The following is a 21,241-nucleotide window of genomic DNA, read 5'->3' as shown; positions in this document are numbered from 1 at the left end:
TCGCTAGTTCCGCCACTGACTGAGTGACTACACTGGACTGGTCTGCACAACACAGCACCACTTTACAGCTACACTGGATATATGGTAGCAGAGAACACCAACACTGTGACTGCCTGGACTGATGCAGCACAATAACTGAGTGACTACACTGGACTGGTCTGCACAACACAGCACCACTTTACAGCTACACTGGATATATGGCAGCAGAGAACACCAACACTGTGACTGGCTGGACTGATGCAGCACAATACCCTGAGTGACTACACTGGACTGGACTGAGCAGCACAACACTTGCCACCCCACTTTCCCGCCCCAACACACAGACACTGAGCACTGAGGACACGTCCTCTCTATACACTCTCCGAGACTGGAGTGAAAATTACGGGGACGCGCGGCTCCTTCCTTATATGGAATCCAAATCCCGCGAGAATCCGACAGCGGGATGATGACGTTTTGCCGCATTCGGGTTTCCGAGTCAAGAGGGAAAATCCGAGCCTGGCTCGGATCCGGACTCGGAAGGCAAATTTCGGTAGGGTTCGGTTCTTTGAGAACCGAACCCACTCATCTCTAATTTAAGAGCATGATTCATAATGTTAATTCAGAACTGGCTGCTGCTAGGAAGGAGAGACAGGTGTTAAGACAATCTGTTGATTGTATGGCTAAAGCTGCAGATAACAGAAAGGCTTCTCAGCCCCCTCTGTTGGTTTCACATAAACGCTCACTGCCACAGGTGCTCCAGTCTGATTCTGATTCTGACCTGCCTGATTTGGATGAAACAGATGATATGGATGAGGACAGCTCTCTGTCCAACGGCATGCAGGGCCGGATTAACAATGGGGCGGATGGAGCTGCAGCTCCAGGCTCCCCATTGAAAATAGGCCCACAGCCCGCAGCAGTGAAGCCTCATAACTGCTGACATTACAATGAGTCAGTGACATCACCCGCCGAAAGTCACTGTGCCCTGGTCTGCAAATATGCATTGAAATCCCGGCTGAAATGGGAGGAGGCTGCCCCCTCGAGCACCTCCTCCCGACCAGTAGCGGACGGCGCTGCTGCTTTGTCAGTGACGCGACTGCCCAGCCATCAGGGGTGTAGGAGGAGACTCTCTACTTACAGCTCCTCCCCCATCCAGACTAAAGTGCCGCTGATGAAGACGGCCGGGCCGGATGTGGAGGAGGGTCTTCTCTTAGATCCTCCCCTTTTCTGCTGGAGGAGGCGGCACCGCATGGGCATCGCAAACAGTGGTGGGCTGGCCTCGGGGACATGACTGCCTCCCGCCAGTACAAATTAATTTGTTTAGTGTGCTCCCGGGGGCCTTTGCGTGGGGGGTGGTTTGGGGTTTCGGTCGGGGGCAGAGTCACCCTGATTGCAGGCATCTAGGCTGTAAATTTCCTTGTGCTAGTGCCACTACAGCTGCTGATGCTGGTATTGGGGTTGTACAAAGGCTGCAGCTGTGGCTGGATATGTGGTACCGTTCTGCAGCTGTAGCCTCTCACTGATGTCACTTCCAGAAATTAGATGGACAGCTAATACTGTAGCTGGCCACTCCCCTGGGACCAGCCACCAATGCTCCATGCTCCTTACCAGGCTAGTCCATCCTATCCTGCCTCCCATCCTCCAGTCTCCTCCCTATTCTGGGCCAGCCCAGTGCCTCCTCCTGATCTCTTTTCCCTCCACTATGTGATCCTGGCTGCTTCCATAAGGTAAGTGGATTGTGGGGGGAGATAAAGGTTACAAGAAAAAATAAATCTGTTTATTATGTATGTATGTACAGAAATATATAATCCTTTCCTCTATCACTCCATTCCATCCTACACTCAGTTGCTCAACTCCCTGGGATTCGTTGGGACCCCAACAGTCACAATACAGACGCAGGAATCCCGAAACTGCTTAAAACGCTGGGGCCGGCATCCCAACTGGGATCACAATCCCGACAGCCGGGATCACGAATGACTGACTGGCGGAAATGTAAGCCGGAGGGGGGAGCATGGGGGGGGGGGGGGGGTTGTTGGGGAGGTTAAGTTTAGGCTGTAGGGGGAGTGTTAGGGTTTGGCTGCAGGACGGGTGGGTAGGTTTAAGCTATGGGAATGGGGGTCAAGTATAGGCATCACCTTGTAGGGTTAGGGTTAGGCTCGGGGCTGGGGAGGTTTAGACTGCGGGAACAGAGGGTTAGGTATACTTACATTGCCCGTCGGGATTCTCACCATTGGAATGCCGCGATCGGTATTCTGACCGCCAGCATTCCAACCCCTCCACATGTATATATTTTCGAATTAGATACTATCGCTCCGAGGGGGTTAAACAAGAACATTAATTATAGATGCTTTCTGTGATGAGATTTTTATGTGAATCCTGACCAAGTAGCTTGTTAATTATTTATATAATATTTATTGTTTATTTTTCTTTTTTCGGTTATGTCATTTTGCGTTATGGGCCCTACACATTAGGCAATATGCCGCCGAGGTGCCCGACGGCCGATACAGCCGACGGATAACCTGGCAGCGGGAAGGGGGAGTGATGGGGGGAGTGAAGTTTCTTCACTCCCCCGTCACCCGGCCGCATAGCAATGCATGCAAATATGGACGAGATTCATGCTAATGCATGCTAATATGGACGCTAATATGTTGTTCATCGTTGCTGCCTCCACACTGAAAGATATGAATGATATAATTCATATCTTTCAGTGAAATCGCCTAATGTGTAGGGCCTATTAGTGACATATATTGGGCATCAGTTTGGGATTCGGTATGATATACCGTTGGACGGGATGCCGGGAGTCAGAATCCCGACAGCCCCCCAAAAAGTACTTTAACCCTCCCCTGGCCCCTACCCTGACCCTTACTTGTGCCTAACCCTCCCCGCTGGTGCCTAACCCTAACACTCCCTGCTGGTACCTAACTCTAACCCTACCTTCCCCGGTACCTATCCATACCCTTCCCATTCATGCACCCTAACCCCCCTTCTAATGGCTAAACTTTACACACACACACACACCCGCAGCAGGGTGCCATCGTGACCGCTAAAAGTATGTTCGGGATTTTGATGCCGGGATCCTGAGCTCATTTGGGATTTTGATGTCGGGATCCCGAGCTCCTTCGGGATTTTGATGCTGGCATTATGCCGCCGTTTGGGAGTCCAGCGTCAGTATTTTGGCCGCCGGGATTCCGTGCGGTGGCATTTTAACTACATCCTGCAGATTGTATGTGTTTACACTTATTGTATTATGCACACTGCACTTTACAGTGTTTCTTACTCTCGCAGCCGAATGTGAGTCTAACAATTATTAGATATGTATAGTGAGGTGGCGCAATGGCGCTGGAACGCACTAGGGAATGTAACACTGGCAGTCCGGGTGAGCATGCGCATTACGGTGGAATGCATGACGTTCCCATAGGATATAGGAAGTGCGGGTGAGCATGCGCATTACGGTGGAACGCATGACGTTCCCATAGGATATAGGAAGTGCTGGTGAGCATGTGCAGTGCGATGGAATGCAGGCACGGACCCCCGGCTTCCAGGTGTATGATTTTATTTTATTGAGATGGCTTAAGTGGTGCTCTGTGGGTAAGTCGCTGTTTTACCGACTTCTGATGCATGGCTGATTAACATTCTGTTGCATGTCTCTAGCGGCCCAGGAGGGACCGAGGTTGACGAACTAATTTAAGTATAAGGATGAGATGGCATTGATTTGCATATTGGTATTATGGTTGCCATGATAATTATTGGATGTCAGAAGCTTGCAGTTTCTTTTACTGAGTGGTGATAAAGACAAGTTGATAAATTAAATATGTAATTTTATGTAAAGCAACTCTTGGAGAGTGCCCTCATCATTGAATCTGTTCTGTGGCTGCATTTGGACTGTGTTGGCATTTTTGAGTGAGCATCTTGAAGGATGTAAATGAAGGAGGAGTTCATCTTTTTTTGACATACCTGTATATATATCTATATCTATATCGGGATTCCTGCGTTGATCTTATGACCATTGGGATTCCATACTGAATCCATACAGCATATACAGGCTAGGAGGGGGGAGGGGGGTCACACTAATACACATACAGACTAGGAGGGCAGGTGGGGCACACTGATGCATTTATAGACTAGGAGAGGAGGGGGCACACTGATGGATATACAAGCTAGGAGGGGAGGGGGCACACTAATGCATGTACTTCTAAGGGCACACTCCTTTTCAGTGGTCTTCCCCCCTCTTTTGGCACGCGCTACAGTACTCCCATTTCATTTCCCATATCCCCACTTAAATATTCCCATTTCGATGAGCACTGTTAAGTGGTTGAAGGTAGGCAATAGCTATGACCTCCATGCCACACCCATGGCACAGGCCACACCCCCTATTTAGACCACCGCCACCGCAGCACTTGTCACACCTCCTGTCGAGGCACACAATAGGCCCTTCATAAATTTCAGCTCCAGGCCCATGTGGACCTTAATCTGGCACTGCCGGCATGGAGGCCCTCATTTATGCTGTGAGGGAGGTTATTAACATACCCGATCAGGAGGCAGAACCAAATGAAGAATTGTACTTTAACGTAAAACCAAAATCATCAGACATGTTTCCTGTGTCAAGGGAATTAAATTCCCTAGCCAGGGAGGCATGGGTGAACCCTGATAAAAAATTCAAAACCCCTCAGAGGTTGTTATCCTCCATTCCTCTCCCGGCTGAGGACAGGAAGGTATGGGAAACTCCCCCATCAGTTGATACGTCTGTATTTAGACTGTCAAGAAAATTGGTACTACCAGTACCTGGGTCAATATTCCTGAAAGACCCAGCTGACCGTAAAAAAGAGACCACTCTAAAAGCAATATATACGGCAGCAGGCGTCGCACAACATCCCACAATAGTTTGTGGTTGGATTTCAAGGGCAGTGGTCAAGTGGTCTGATAATATTATTAATGGATTTGACTCCCTGCCCCAGGAGATCATTACACCTCTGCAACATATACAGGATGCGGCAAACTTTATGAGCGAAGCTGTTAAAGAATTATGGGGGTAATTCAGATCTGATCGCTCGTTAGCTGGTTTTTGCAGTCCTGCGTTCGCATTGTCGCGGCCCACCGTGGAGTGTATTTTAGCTGTGCGATCGCATGTGCAGCCGAGCGGTACAAAAAAACTTTGTGCAGTTTCTGAGTTGCCCAGAACTTACTCAGCCGCTGCGATCACTTCAGCCTTCCGAGGCCGGAATTGACGTCAGACACCTGCCCTGCAAACGCTTGGACACGCCTGCGTTTTTCCAACCACTCCCTGAAAACTGTCAGTTGCCACCCACAAATGAATGGATTCTTCGTAAAACCCATCACACAGCAAAGATACGTTTTGTACGTGTGCGACGCACCTGCGCATTGCGGTTTATACGCATGTGCAGTTCTGACCTGATAGCAGCACTGAAAAAAATGCTAGCGCGCAATCAAGTCTGAATGACCCCCTATGTCGGATAAATGGACATATTACTGCTATGGTGGTTTCGGCCCGCGGAGCTCTGTGGTTACGTCAATTGTCAGTGTATGCTGATTCCAAAAAGGGTGTAGAAAATCTTCCCTTTACAGGCGATGCCTTGTTTGGAGACGAGTTGAATAAATGGATTTCTCAGGCAACGGCGGGTAAATCTACCTATCTGCCGTTGGCTGCCCCACTTGCTAGACACTCTTACTCCTTCCTTTCGTGTGGCAAGGTTCAGAGGCAGAGGCCGAGGAGCCTCCAATGCTCTCTCATGGTACAGTAAGTCCCGAAAACCTGCAGCTGCAGTTTCCTTGAGCCAAAACCCCGGAACCTCTACCACAAAGCCTTCCATGTGACGGTTGGCTGCAACAATAGGGGGACTTTCCGGTAGGTGATCGCCTTCAGCACTTCGCCCAGGTGTGGGCACAGTCCTGCCAGGATCCTTGGGTGAGGGACCTCATTTCTCGTGGATACTGGCTGGAATTTCAAACACTCCCTCCTCATGGATTTTTCAGGTCAAGCTTGCCAGCTTTACCCGCAGCAAGAGTTACCTTGCAAGAAGCCATTCAAAAACTTTTACTGGCGGGAGTAGTGGTTCCATTACCTCCTCCGTTACGCAACAGGGGGTTTTACTCCAATCTTTTTGACATACCAAAGCCGGACAGTTCGGTACGGCCCATATTAAATCTGAAAGCTTTGGACCCTTATCTGCGGGTATTCAAATTCAAGATGGAATCCCTGCGGGCAGTGGTGTCCGGTCTGGAGGAATGAGAATTTCTAGTTTCCCTAGACATCAAGGATGCTTACCTGCACATCCCTATGTGGCCTCCTCACCAGTCTTACCTCAGGTTCCCCATCTTGGACAGGCACTTTCAGTTTCAGGCTTTACCCTTTGGTCTCTCCACAGCTCCAAGGGTCTTCACGAAGGTCATGGCGGAGATGATACTACAACTGCACAAACTGGGGGTCAACATTGTCCCCTACGTGGACGATCTCCTGATAAAAGCAGTGTCCAGGGAATGTCTGCTGCAAAGCATCGCCCTGACGACTCGTCTGCTGATGGATCATGGATGGATCCTAAATTTTCTAAAAATCTCACTTGGAACCATCCCAGCATCTTCAGTTCCTGGGGATGATACTGGATACGGTGTCTCAGAAGGTGTTTCTCCCTATGGAGAAGGCTTTAGCTCTCCAAGCTATAGTATGGTGCGCTTAGTGCTCAGACCACGCAAGGTCTCAATACATCTTTGCATACGCTTGCTGAGTAAAATGGTAGCTGTATACGAGGCAGTCCCATATGGCAGGTTTCATGCCCGGCCTTTTCTGCTGGATTTGCTTGACAAGTGGTCAGGATCTCACCTGCACATGCATCAGATGGTGACCCTGTCTCCAAAAGCACGGATTTCTCTGTCCTGGTGGCTACAAGTTCCTCACCTGGTGGTAGGCTGGAGTTTCTATACCCAGTTGTGGATTCTACTGACAAAAGGATGCCAACCTCCGAGGTTGGGGGGCTGTGACTCAAGGGGCCCAGTTCCAGGGATGGTGGTCGAGTCAGGAATCTGCACTACCGATCAATGTCCTGGAACTCAGGGCAATATACAATGCCCTTCTTCAAGCTTCCTACCTTCTCCAGGATCAAGCCATCCAAGTACAGTCGGACAACGCCACAGCGGTGGCGTACATAAACCGACAGGGAGGAACAAGAAGCAGAGCAGCAATGCGAGAAGTGTCAAAATACTCCTCTGGGCAGAGGCCAATGCAAGGGCCATCTCAGCCATATTCATTCCAGGAGTGGACAACTAGGAGGTGGACTTCCTCAGCAGGCACGACCTTCATCCAGGATAATGGGGCCTTCATCCTCAGGTGTTTCAACAATTAGTTCACCAGTGTGGGTGTCTGCAGATAGACCTGATGGCTTCTCGTCTCAACAAGAAGATACACCGTTACTGTTCCAGAACAAGGGATCCGCAGGCTGTGGCAGTGGACGCGCTGATGACCCCATGGACTTACCAGTTTGTTTACCTGTTCCCTCCAATCCCGCTCATTCCAAAGGTTCTAAAAAGACTCAAAAGGGCAAGTGCTCAGGCAATTCTAATTGCCCCGGATTGGCCTCGATGGGCCTGGTACACAGACCTCCTGACCATGTCTCTGGAGGAACCCTGGCCTCTGCAGCTTCAAAAGGATCTTCTACAACAAGGTCCATTCGTCTATCCAGACTTACAGCGGCTACGTTTGGCGGCTTGGAAGTTGAGAGGGAGATTCTAGCCAGAAAGGGTCTCCCTCCTAAGGTTATTTCCACTATGGTACAGGCCCGGAAGGTGGTTACATCGAAACACTACTACCGTATCTGGAAAAAATATGTTTCTTGGTGTGAGGGAAGAAAAGTTTCTCCCGTGGAATTTCGGATTGGTCGTTTTCTGCTTTTCCTGCAAGCAGGTGTGGATGTGGGCCTATGGTTGGGCTCCATCAAAGTACAGATTTCGGCCTTCTCTATTTTCTTCCAGAAACAACTTGCATTGTTGCCGGAGGTGCAAACTTTCCTGAAAGGAGTTCTTCATCTGCAGCCACCCTTCGTCCCTCCCATGGCTCCATGGGATCTAAATGTGGTTTTGTCCTTTTTTCAATCAGACTGGTTTGAACCCTTACAGAAGGTGGACTTGAAATTTCTCACTTAGAAGACTGTCATGTTGCTGGCATTAGCGTGTGCAAGACGAGTTTCTGAATTGGGGCCTTATCCTGTAAAAGCCCGTACTTGATTTTTCATGAAGATAGGGCTGAGCTCAGGACCCGGCCTCAGTTTTTGCCTAAAGTGGTGTCAGCCTTTCACGTGAATTAGCCGATTGTAGTTCTGGTGTTGGCTGACGTTTCTGTGGCCCAGTGTCCTTGGATGTGGTGAGGGCTCTGAGGATTTATGTCAAAAGTACGGCTGTTTGTCGGTTATGATGCCACCAAAATTGGTCGGCCGGCTTCTAAGCAATCTATTGCTCGTTGGCTCAGGTTGACTATTCGACAGGCCTATACTTTGGCGGCTCTGCCTTTGCCGACATCTATTCAGGCCAATTCGACAAGGTCGGTGGGTTCTTCCTGGGTGGCTGCCCAGGGTGTTTCGGCTTTACAGTTGTGCCGAGCTGCTACTAGGTCTGGTTTGAACACGTTTGTGAAGTTCTATAGGTTCGACATCTTGGCTAAGGAGGACCTTCAGTTTGGTCAGATGGTTTTGCAGGGGTCTCAGCATTTTCTGACCCGTTTTGGGAGCATTGGGACTTCCCCACGGTACTAAAGTACAGTTCCCCAGTATCCACTAGGACGTAAGAGAAAATAGGAATTTAATACCTACCGGTAATTCCTTTTCTCGTAGTCTGTAGTGGATACTGGGCGCCCACCTCAGTGCTACGTATCCTGATTGCTGGATGCAAGTGTTGGTTGGGCCGCAGTTGCGGCCCCTTTACTATGTTGGATTAGCTTTGCTGTCCTTGTTATGCTGGTTGTCGCTATCCTCTGTTCGGTTAGCGCTCATGTTTGTTTGGTTGTGTGTTGGCTTGTGCCTCACCGCTATTGTATATGTTTCTCCTCTCATGGTCTGTCCGTATCCTCGAGCACAGTTTTCCTAGACTGAGTCTGGTAGGAGGGGCATAGAGGGAGGAGTCAGCACACACACACACACACACACACACACACATACACTAAAGGTTTTAAAGTGGACCCGATCTATACCCCACTAAAGTACAGTTCCCCAGTATCCACTACGGACTACGAGAAAAGGAATTACCAGCAAGTATTAAATTCATATTTTTACAATAATAAAGTGAAGACAAGCCCTAGCTGTAACTATAAGTTAATGCACTTGCAGACATAATGTATTAGTCGCTGGGCACAGCAAGTGTCAGGACATCTAGCATAGGAATGAGCTGAGATGAGCACTTTTATTTAGAACTGAACCGTCAGCTTTGGTCTGCTAATCGCCCAGTATTGTGTGTGTAAACCTGAAAGTGTCAGGACGTGTAAGAGGGGGTGGCAGGGCGATAGAGTGCAGTGAAGTGGCAGGACTGATCTGGAGGGTTTAGTTGTGATGTGCTGATGTGGTAATGCTATTGACAATCAGAAGCTGTAAGAGAAACCATTGGTCATACTCAGGAATGTTAATGGAATTTACTGGTTTTATGAGATACTGTTGGGCTGAACAAGCAACTGATCTACTATATCCTGCCTTTCAACTATTAAGTTGTCATCCTTTTTCTGTTGCATGCATGCTCAGTGGGGCCGGCTTTCTGTGTTATTCTAGGAATGTTTCCTCACACAGACGATTACAGACATGGTTCATCCATGTAATAAAATCAAGTGCTCATAAACATTCGATCATCACATTGGTGCGTGCGAGACCAAGATTTAGTTAAAGAAAAAAGAAACGCCCTCTGCCCACCGGTCCCCCCTATAAACACCAGAGCCATATCTACACTCACCCTCTGAATGTGTTCTCCCTTGCCACACACAGTTACCAGCTGTAGACACCTTCTACAGTACCACCTGCAGATGCAGCGGTCAAGGTGTGTGCGTCGTGTGTCATCCCAATGGGTGATGGTACATCAGCTTGGATGGTGTTTAATAGGAATCTCAAATAGCAACTAAATAAACACAATAAATAAGTGCAGAACAACAACTCTTACAATAGAAATTTAATTTCTAATATAGTAGGGGCAACTATTCTTTTAGTAGGTCTGCATTATCGTGGGGGAGGTCCACTGCTTGTCCTTCTGCCCTTTGACCAAATCATTTTCAGTCTACAATTTGCTTCATTCCTCATATTGTCAGGAATTCCCCAGGGCAGCACTGATCCATCACATTTGACGCTACTCTCTGCAGAGGTGCAGAAACTAATATGGTGCAGGTATTCATCAGGACACCCTCCAAGGAGGTAAGGCCCTCACTGATAATGAAAGCCAGGTCTCAGCCCTCTTTGGGAGTGCCAGACATGACTGTCAGGAATGGTCCTAGAGATGAGGAGTATAAATTCCCCTAAAGACCACGGAATGTACAATAGCTACATCTATCCAGGGAATTCTTCAGGTCAGTATCCTTTCCAGTGGACCAAGAATTAACTTTTCCTCATAAAGTCCTAGAGTAAAGGCTTTTGCTTGACCTCAATGTCACTATCATGTTGGGTCTCAATCACTGGTGGCATACTACTGAAAAGGAAAAAATATGGTTAATCATTAATGTTTTCATTGAAGCTATATGGAAGGAACTGTAGTTGCGAAGAGAAGTTTAGCCTATTGGCCACCGGCTTAATAATTTGTAAAATTGTAAGTGGACCAACATAGAGTTCAAGTTCCATATGAAATAGGACAGATGTCTGCGTATGTTCAATTTTGAATAGCACGCAATTCCACCTACATGCTGTCTGTAATCCCATTTCACCGTTGCGTGACATGTCCAGTGTCTGCCCTGTTACTTCCTCTCTTCCACATGTGAAGATGCAGCTGAGATACCTAAGACTCTAAATTGCTCATAGATGCTCAAAGTTGCATCAGCTCGGGCAAGGCGGACTTGCATGCATCTCTGAAAGGAACATGATTAAGGAAATCACGACAAGCCTTGGGATCACCATCATATTTGGCAGGAGCGGGAATCTGCAGATTAGATGCAGCTGCTGGTTCAGCATGTAACTGCCAAAGGAACTGGTTCTCCAAATGCCAGCATGCCCTGGCAGTCATTTAGATTGACAGTGCCAGCTGGACCTGTAGTGCGGCAGTAAAGAACAGCGTTAATACTATTTTTCATCTGTATTTATTAACTCCACACTAACCACTCATGTGGCGTGGGGAACAGCCCTAGTACTATCAGTACAGGGTTGGGTCTTCTGGGAGGGAGGGCTGCTTCCCTAGGGACTCCAGCCTCATGCTGATTGGCCTAGTACTGGGTGGCACGATGGTGGGGGGAATTTTTTTTTTTTACCCCCATTCAAGTAGCAAAATCATCTAGAAATGTCTACACGGTTTCTAGTTATCCATAAAGCACTTTTAAACTATGCGTTTATGAAGCGGGATAGAGGTTTACAAAAAGATGGACATCAATAGCAGTTTAAAACTGATTTTGAATAAAGTCGCTGTTTTTGACCATTAATCTGCAGTGAAGTCTCACAAAACGGCTTAATTTGCTGCTTGGTAGATTTTGCCCATTGTCTAATTAGAATTTGTTTTGTATCACACTGCATACATTCTGTGGTGTTTGCCGTTGACTGCAAGTATACCATGTGGTGGGGATAATAAAATAATAATGTAAGGTTTAAAATCACAATTTATTTTGTAATCATACAACGAACAGAAGATGGAAAAACACAGCTTTTATAATAATTTATTGATTCAAAACAAGACTTTTGCAGTAGGTATTGCGGGCATGACACAAGTCTGAATGTGGGAGCATTTTTTATCAATCTACACATACTGTATGTTGCAAAAAATATATGCATCTTTAAGCATCTACGAGCAATTCTCAGTGGGATGCATCTTGCACACATCTGAGAAAGGGATGCAGTTAATATCCCGAAGTATGGGATCCCAGCGGTTTGTATCCCGAAGGACGCCATAAGCCCAGCGTCTAAACCAGGACAGAGGCCGGGATCCCGGCATCAAAATACCGACAACCGGAATCCCGATTGTTCTTCCGCCAGGACGTGAGCGCGGCCTGCTGGAAATAGGAAAGCTGCGTAATTAGAATTTTAATAAACCTCCCCTTAGGGGATGAAAAGGGGGTTGACATTACCGATACGTGGCTTGTGTTGCATGAAGGATAACGCCCAAATGGACAATCGGATCAAAATTTGGATTGCACCTCCAGTGTGTAGTACAAAAATGGTCCTGTCAAGTTTTACTGTATCTGCTACGGGTGCTCCTCGGGTAATGCCAAGAACCATGGATTAATATTTACTTACATTAAGACATCTCAAATTTACATTATAGATTTACCACATTTTTAGCACTCATTTATATGTACAACCGTGAAAATCAGAAACTCCCGTGTGAAAAATGGGTAGAACGGTTAGTATACAAATAAAACAGAAATGCACGTAATCTCCCATAGAAGAAATTTAAATCGTGTTCAGAAATGTGTGGATATTTCAAGAGTCTTATAAAGCTGAAGATATTTCAGAAAACATATGATGGGCATCACGGTTGCACAGTGGTTAGCACTACAGCCTCACAGCATCTGGGTCATGAGTTCAGTGTTGGCCGTAGCCCTGTCTGGGAGTTTGTATATTTTCCCTGTGCTTATGTGGTTTTCCAACAGGTACTCCAGTTTCTTCCCACACACCAAAGACATAATATTCTATGTAAAGCGCCGTGTTATATGTAGGCACTATATAAATAATTAGACTACCTGTTTAATTATTCAGCAATGCTGACACGGAACAAATGAGTAGGGAATGACTTATAACAGGGAACAAGACCGTACAGCTGCTTCTGAAATGTAAATGCAATATGAAATAGATCAAATTCTGTCTTAGTATGGGAACTATTATTTATATAATTGGTAATAATGGTAGTAGCTTTTATTCTGGTAATTTGACCTTCAATGTACAGGAGATTTGCAGGGAACCATATGGGCTTGCAGAGACATGATACATACAGATGCATTATTCCCGTTTGTAAAACAAAACAAACTTTATTGATAAACAACTCAGAGTCCAAATATTTGCACAAGGTACAATCACATTTGTCTGGAGGAATGTCATCTGTTTGCACAATGTTTATGTGAATTTGTTTCTGAGCTTTATTTTTTTTTATTTTTAAATCCGTTTTTATGATCCAGTGTCATTATTTACAATGAGCTATTATAGAATAAACACGCTTGTTATTATTTTCAGCACGCTTCCAGAGAACTTTCCGTCTTGCAGCATTTCTATACAACCCGGATGTCTCCACGTGTAAATGAGCTTACTAAACCATGTCCTATGCTACCTACAAAATCTCCTTTCAGTGGCAAACGCAGGATTTTTATTGGGGGGTTTCCATCTATATATTATACACACACATATGTATATTTTATATATATATATATATATATATATATATATAACACAATGCACGGAGAGCACTCCAAATAAAGTGATTACAAGTCCCGGTGCCAGCGTTAGGTATTTCTTGCTGAAATCCAATATACACGCCAAGGTAATCCGCAGCACTCAGTAATAAATGGAGAGAGATAACTATCAGCCGATTTTGACTTGTTTTTATTGTAAGTGTTTGGCTCGGGACCTTAGTAACGGACGGGTGGTGATGACGTCACTTTTGTGCGCCGTCCCCCTGTTTCCGGACGCGGTCCCTGCCATGTGGGTGAGACGGGATATAAGGTCAGTTATGTGTTTGTTTTGCTGTTGTGCCTGAAGACGATATAATAAATATCGAAACGTTGCAGTTATTCTGCCATATCTCTCTCCATTTATTACTGAGTGCTGCGGATTACCTTGGCGTGTATATATATATATATATATATATACACAGTATAAATATAGAAAGGCAGCAGTACTCAGAACTGTTTTCAATATTCAAATTGTATTAATTTGTATTAATGCCGACGTTTGGGGGGTCCAGCAGCCCTTTGTGGTGCTTGAGCCCTGAAACGTTGGCATACTTTTGTAATATTTTGTAACGTTTTAATACAATTTAAATAATGAAAAAGTTATCTGAGTGCCGCTGCCTTTCTACATTTGCACTACACCACTTCCAGAGGGCACCGAAGTCTATATTTCTGCTGGTAGGTGGAGTGCCAGACATACCATACCCTCCAACTGTACCTTTTTGGCAGGTAGAGTACCATTTTTTTATGGTCTGTACCGATTTTTGGCTCTCCAAACTTTCATTGAAAGTATAGGAAAAGGGACGTGGCCACACCCCTTTTACATGTGGCCACGCCCCTTTCCTAGTTTGTACCAATTTTTATGTTTAAAATGTTGTAGGGCATGACATACTTATATATAAATAATATGTGAGACACACAGCATTATTCACGCATTGTACTTACACACACACACACACACACACACACACACACACACACACACACACACACCATACATACATACTTGCTTAGTGTACATACATACACACAGCCAGAGGCGTTTTAAGAGAGGAGGAGGCCTGTGTTCAGCCTCCTCCGTCGGGCCCCCTCCTCTCTGCCCGGAGCGCCGTAGAGTCTGAGCACTAGAGGGCTCAGACTCTACTGTGCAAGCGCAGATCTTCGGGAAAATGGCGCAGCTGCCATTTTCCCTGAGATCTCTCTACTGCGCATGTGCAGAACGCCGTGAAAATGGCCGCTGGGCCATTTTCACTGTGTTCTAGTGGCACTGCGGATGCCAGCGCTGGACTTCGGAGGGGTAAGTATTTTACCAATGGGTGCGGTGGGGGCCCCCTCTGGACTCAGGGCCCCGTGTGCACCGCACACACTGCACCCGTTATAGAAACACCAGTGCACACAGCATTCATTACACATACTGTAGCATACTTACATACACATTACAGATTGCAGCTTGTCCTTTGATAAGTGCAGTTGCGGCCCTCCTCCAGTTCTCCTGCTCCTAGGTGCCGGGCTGCTGAATGGTACAGATCCTCCTCCCGTTCTGAACTTCTTGTTCCCTCTGGGTGCTTTGCCTGTGCTGATTGCGCACTGCCCAGCAAATGGGCAGTTCTGCAGCCAGCGGTTGACAGCACAACAGGCAGAAAGTGTCCGACAGCATTGTCTCCGTCTCTGCACCAGCCGCGGCACCCCCGCAATCAGAGCTACCGGACACTGCCTGCTGGCAGATCTGGAAAAGTTTTTTGGTTCATCAGGGGGATTTCTGGGTAACCAGAACCCCCCCTGCGTGCGCCACTGCCTTCTTTTTGCAATCGGGCATCAAATGTAACACTTGGGTGTGACTTGCCTCCATTTCATTATTAGTGCTCATGATCTACCATCTCTGCCCATCAGACCATGCTAAATGTTGCACACCCAGCCAGTGTAAATACTGTAGCACTGACTCATGGAACAATGGGCCCTTGATCATGGTCATTGACATTGTGAACCTTTAGTTTTCCAATTTCAGAAATGATCCTAAAGGCTTTTTGCATGATTCTTATTCTCCTTCTAGCCAAATCATGAACCCTAAATTACCAAATCGAGACCATTGTAATATTTGTGGTCCACTTGTAGCTTATTTCAGTACTCCACACAGATAACAAAATTTTCTAATCCAGTGGTTACCAAACCTTTTTTGAATCACGGCGCCCTACAGTATCAGAATTTTTGTCACGGCACCCCTGGGCCAAAAGTTTCTTATTGAGAAATTTAATTAAAAAAATATTAAATTAAGTAATTTGTGTTTATATGTCATCCTTAGGTTCAATTATGTAGTGAGGGTCAAGATTTGCTTCTTTTTGTCCACATATTTTATGACTGGAAGCCACAAGCACTGGTTTTGCCTATTACATTGACCATAAAAATTTTTTAATTGGTCCTAGACCACCAACTCAAGAGCCCCCTTGCAAGTGCCCTGAGGCAAATGATAATCAAATGCATATAACTACAACTCAGTTGTGATGTCTGAGTCCACCCAATGTATTTTGCTTATTTTGGATGGAACGTAAGAAGACTTGGAAAATTGTTTGGAATATTTAAATTCCAGTAAGAAGAATTCAGAAATTTAGTGGCCACTACAAACACTGTACAGTGATGGTGGTCTTCAGGATGCTGAGATTTTCATATGTGAGCCATAATCTCTGACAGGCATATAGCGGTAGACTCTAATCAATTTGTTATAAAACCATCAACTGGACTGGGAACATTCAGGGGAGAGTATAAATGTTTAAACCTACAGTAGGTGCATATACCCCTGATCATATCAACTGAAAAATTAAAAAAATAGTAGAAAGAGATTACAGGTTGAGTATCCCTTATCCAAAATGCTTGGGACCAGAGGTATTTTGGATATCGTATTTTTCCGTATTTTAGAATAATTGCATACCATAATGAGATATTATGGTGATGGGACCTAAATCTAAGCACAGAATGCATTTATGTTTCATATACACCTTATACACACAGCCTGAAGATTATTTTAGCCAATATTTTTTATAACTTTGTACAATAATCAAAGTGTGTGTACATTCACACAATTCATTTATGTTTCATATACACCTTATACACATAGCCTGAAGGTCATTTAATACAATATTTTTAATAACTTTGTGTATTAAACAAAGTTTGTGCACATTGTGTCATCAAAAAAACAAGGTTTCACTAACTCACTCTCACTCAAAAAAGTCCGTATTTCGGAATATTCTGTATTTCGGAATATTTGGATATGGGATACTCAACCTGTATAAGGAAACGTGTAAGCATGTTGGAGCCATGGATCAAAAAGATTCTCTACATAGAAGTCTACCGAGTTTCACATCACCTTGATTACACAATATTATAGCAATTCTTACATCATGAAATAAATTATCAGTCAGCAATATCTTTAAAAATTTAAACATCTTCAAAATTTGTTAAGACACAATTATGTACCCACCAAGAGCAACTTACACAATGGAAGATAAACACATTAATTAAAAAAAAGTTAATTATTGTATACCAGATCTGAATAAAATATATATAACATTCTAGACCACATGACCTGCAATATGGAAGGGGTAGTCTCCATGCTAGAGTCATTTTTTAGAGAAACATAACAGAGACCTCACAGGTTTAACATTTTTGGGAATTCAACAAGATTTTGGAGACTATCTGGCACCTATTTCCAGAGAAGAAGCCAAATGCATTTTTAGAACTACAAATATTGGCCCCGGCAGGTTTCATCCTGGGTTTTCATGTAGGTTAATTTTTGAATAAGTGACAAATTTCATTTCTGCATATTTTTATGTGAATCTTTTATGAGTAATATAAATATAAATGTACTATTTAATATCAATGTGAATTTTTTTCTTGCTTTTAAAAGGAGAATTAGCGTGTGTAGAAATGCCTTTGGGGAGGGGATCCATGTGTAACTCATACAAATTTTAGAAACTAATTTTGTAAAGGAAAATTCCAACCAAAGAAGTTTCTTGAAAGGAAGACCCTCTAAAATAGGTCACCTACACCTAACACATTACAAAAGCCCTTGCACAGGACAGAGCACGTTGGATTGAACTACAGTACTTGCAGTGATCGCATCAAGCTCATCATTTTGTGGGTCCCAAGGGACTCATTGTTAAAACAAATTTGGGTACAAACTCACCTTTTCTGTGTCCCATTATAACTGACCTCTCTCCACATGCCCCTTGAATGCACCTCACACCTTCCCACTATTCTTATTTCTATGCACAGGGTTGGACTGGCCCACAGGGGTACAGGGGAAACCACCGGTGGGCCCCACTGCCTGGGGGCCCACCTCCTCCTCTATGGATAAGGTCCCAAATGTGCACTTGAATTGTACATTATACAAATTATCTACAGTGCATTGCAGTTATTAATCTGGTACATTATCATGCATGCACTAGCAATATTTACTATATATATTTATCATGGGGCCCATACCATGTTAGCCAAGCTTCTGTGGTAGCTGGCCACACCCCTAAGCATGGGCCTTTACCTCTGCATCCCCCCAATGGGCCCTCCATGCCCCAGTTCGACACTATCTACGCATGTCCTCTACATGCCATTTTTTGAGGTCAGACTCATCCACATTCCCTTTATATGCTCCCTAGATCCATACTTACTGTAAAGTAACCCTCTCAAACCCTTACAAATCATATTAAAAGTCCCCTCACCACACTTTTCTTCATTCATCTGTTCTGAGTCTTGTCTACTGGTTCCCTGTCAGAGAGGGAGACAAATGCTTTGTAGCTGTTGTACAAATTAAAATGTATAGGCCATACAGTCTTTAACTATCTGTCCTCTAGAGTCGTCACTACATATATCTATCTGCATTGGTCTGTTTTCAGTGCCTGAAGGTAAGAATGGATCTGTGCAAGTAAAGTTACAGACTGCTAGTCATCCACTATGCTGTTGCCAGGCTAAAGGACACACCTGTGCTGGCATGGCCTACTGGCAGGTTCCAAGGAACCCTGTTCTGATGCCACAAAATATACTTGATGCCAAATTTAGAGCAATGCTCCTCCAGCCATAATCTGCGGGATACTGACCTGTGTGATGACACCTTACCATGCTGAAAGTACCTGCTCTTGCCTGAGTGCATGATAATGGGGCACAGATGATCCGCAAGGATAGCATCAGCCAGTCAGTGATGTCTGCAGGTATATTAGAGGTCTTAATGCATGCCATCTGATAATACCCCACACCATAACAGCTGCACTGTCCCTTGTTGGCACATGGGGTCAGTTGCGTTATCCATCTGCCTGAAACAGTCACACTCGTCAAACCTGGCTACATGTTTCCAGTCATCTTGTGACCAGTGGTGGTATTGAGCCCAGGCGGTAACGCTGCACTGTTCAACTGCTGATGTTACTTGTGGCACCATGCTTAAAATGTTGCTATTATCTGTTGCAATGCAAATTTATTTGTGGAAAAGTGGGAAATGATCAGATTTGGAACAATAACCAATTTGCAAAGATCTTAAAGGATAGATAAGATATATAGATGTTATTTTATGCATGTGGGATGGAGAAGAAACAACACTGTAATCTTTTTCTGTCATAACTCATCAGTAATTCCCTCAATTTAGAATTCACCTGTAACCACAATAAAGACAAGGTCAATTTCCTAGATTTGAACATTTTCAAAGAATATTGTTCACTTGGAATCAGCACATATATCACATACTGTAGATGTATTTCAATAATTACCTTCTATCTACAAGAAACCACCATTCCATGGGGATTCAGAATATTTCTGGAGAACAGTTTCAAAGACTGAAAAGAAATTGCTGCAACACAGTCAAAAACTAAAAGAAAGATTCCATTAAAGAAACTACAATGCCAGAAGTACTGACAATTCACTTGAGAAAGTAAGACAAATAAATAGAGAAGACCTAGAAAAAAAGTTTCAATTTTCCCTAAAACACCCCTCATTACGCAATACAACAGCAGCACAAATAACTTGAAGAGATTTTTAAGAATTGGTACTTAGTGGGACATTTACTAACAGTGATAAGAGCGGAGAAGTGAGCCAGTGGAGAAGTGGCCCCATCAACCAATCAGCATCTCTGTATCATTTTATAGAATGCAAATTAGAGATTTTACTTCAGTGTTGATTGGTTGCCATGGGCAACTTCTCCACTGGCTCACTTCTCTTATCACTGCTTAGTAAATTTCCCCCATACTCTTATTTAATTATTTATTACGTTTTTTTATATAGTGCAGCATATTCCGTTGCGCTTTACAATTGGAACAACAGTAATAGAACAAAACTGGGCAAAAACAGACAGACATAGAGGTAGGAAGGCCCTGCTCGCAAGCTTACAATCTATAGGGAAATAGGCATTGATACACAAGGATAGATGCCACCTATTGCATAATGGTCCACTAGATTGCTAGGTTCTTAATAGGTTGTATGGTATGATCACCCCGCAATGTTGGCCAAGTGTCAGAAGGGTGTGAGAGTAAAGAAAGACAAAATATGTGATGTTATGTATACAGTACAGAGAGGATGTAATTAGATAGGGAAGCACTGAAGGTTATGTGGCTGGGTCTGGAATTTGATAGGATTTTCTGAATAGGTGAGTTTTCAGGGAACGTTTAAAGGTTTGGAGACTAGAGGCGAGTCTTATTGTGCATGGGAGGGCATTCCACAGAGTGGGTGAAGCCCGGATAAAGTCCTTTAATTTTGTGTGTGAACAAGTAATGTGTGTGGATGAGAGACGCTGATCTTGTGCAGAGCGGAGAGGTCGGGTAGGGAGATATTTTGAGATGAGTGAAGAGATATATGTTGGTGCAGTTTGGTTAATAGCCTTGTATGTCAGTAAAATAATTTTATATTTAATACGGTAGAATACTGGTAACCAATGGAGGGACTGACAGAGCGGATCTGCAGACGATGAACGTCTAGCAAGGAATATTAGTCTCGCAGCTGCATTCAAAATGGATTGTAGTGGTGAGAGCCTATGTTTGGGAAGACCGGTCAGGAGACTATGACAATAATCAATGCGGGACATAATGAGAGCATGGATTAGAGTTTTTGCTGTGTCTTGTGTAAGATATGGTCGTATTTTGGATATGTTTCTTAGATGTATGTAACATGATCTTGAGACAGATTGAATATGGGGAACAAAGGACAGTTCAGAGTCAAGAATGACACGTAGGCAGCGAGCTTGTGGGGTAGGGATGATTGCAGAGTTCTCAACAGTGATAGAGATATCAGGTTGGAAACTACTATTGGCCGGTGGAAATATAATTAATTCTGTTTTGAAAATATTAAGTTTGAGGTGGCGAGATGTCATCCAAGATGAAATGGCAGAAAGGCATTCAGTGACACGGCCCAATACAGATGGTGATAAATTCTGGGGCGGATAGGTAGATTTGAGTATCATCCGCATACAGATGATACTGAAATCCGAAAAAGTTGATTAGTTTGCCAAGAGATGTGGTACAGATAGAGAAAAGCAGAGGACTTAATTATTATTATTATTATTTATTAACAGTTTCTTATATAGCGCAGCAAATTCCGTTGCGCTTTACAACTGGACATAATTAGAAGACAAAACTGGGTAAAAACAAACAGTCATAGAGGGAGAAGGGCCCTGCTCGCAAGCTTACAATCTATGGGGAAATAGGCATTGATACACAAGGACAAGTGCTATCTATTGCATAGTTGTTCACC

Source organism: Pseudophryne corroboree, chromosome 10 (genome assembly GCF_028390025.1).
Source record: "Pseudophryne corroboree isolate aPseCor3 chromosome 10, aPseCor3.hap2, whole genome shotgun sequence".
Classification (NCBI taxonomy): Eukaryota; Metazoa; Chordata; class Amphibia; order Anura; family Myobatrachidae; genus Pseudophryne; species Pseudophryne corroboree.
Note: the sequence above shows the minus strand (reverse complement) of the source record.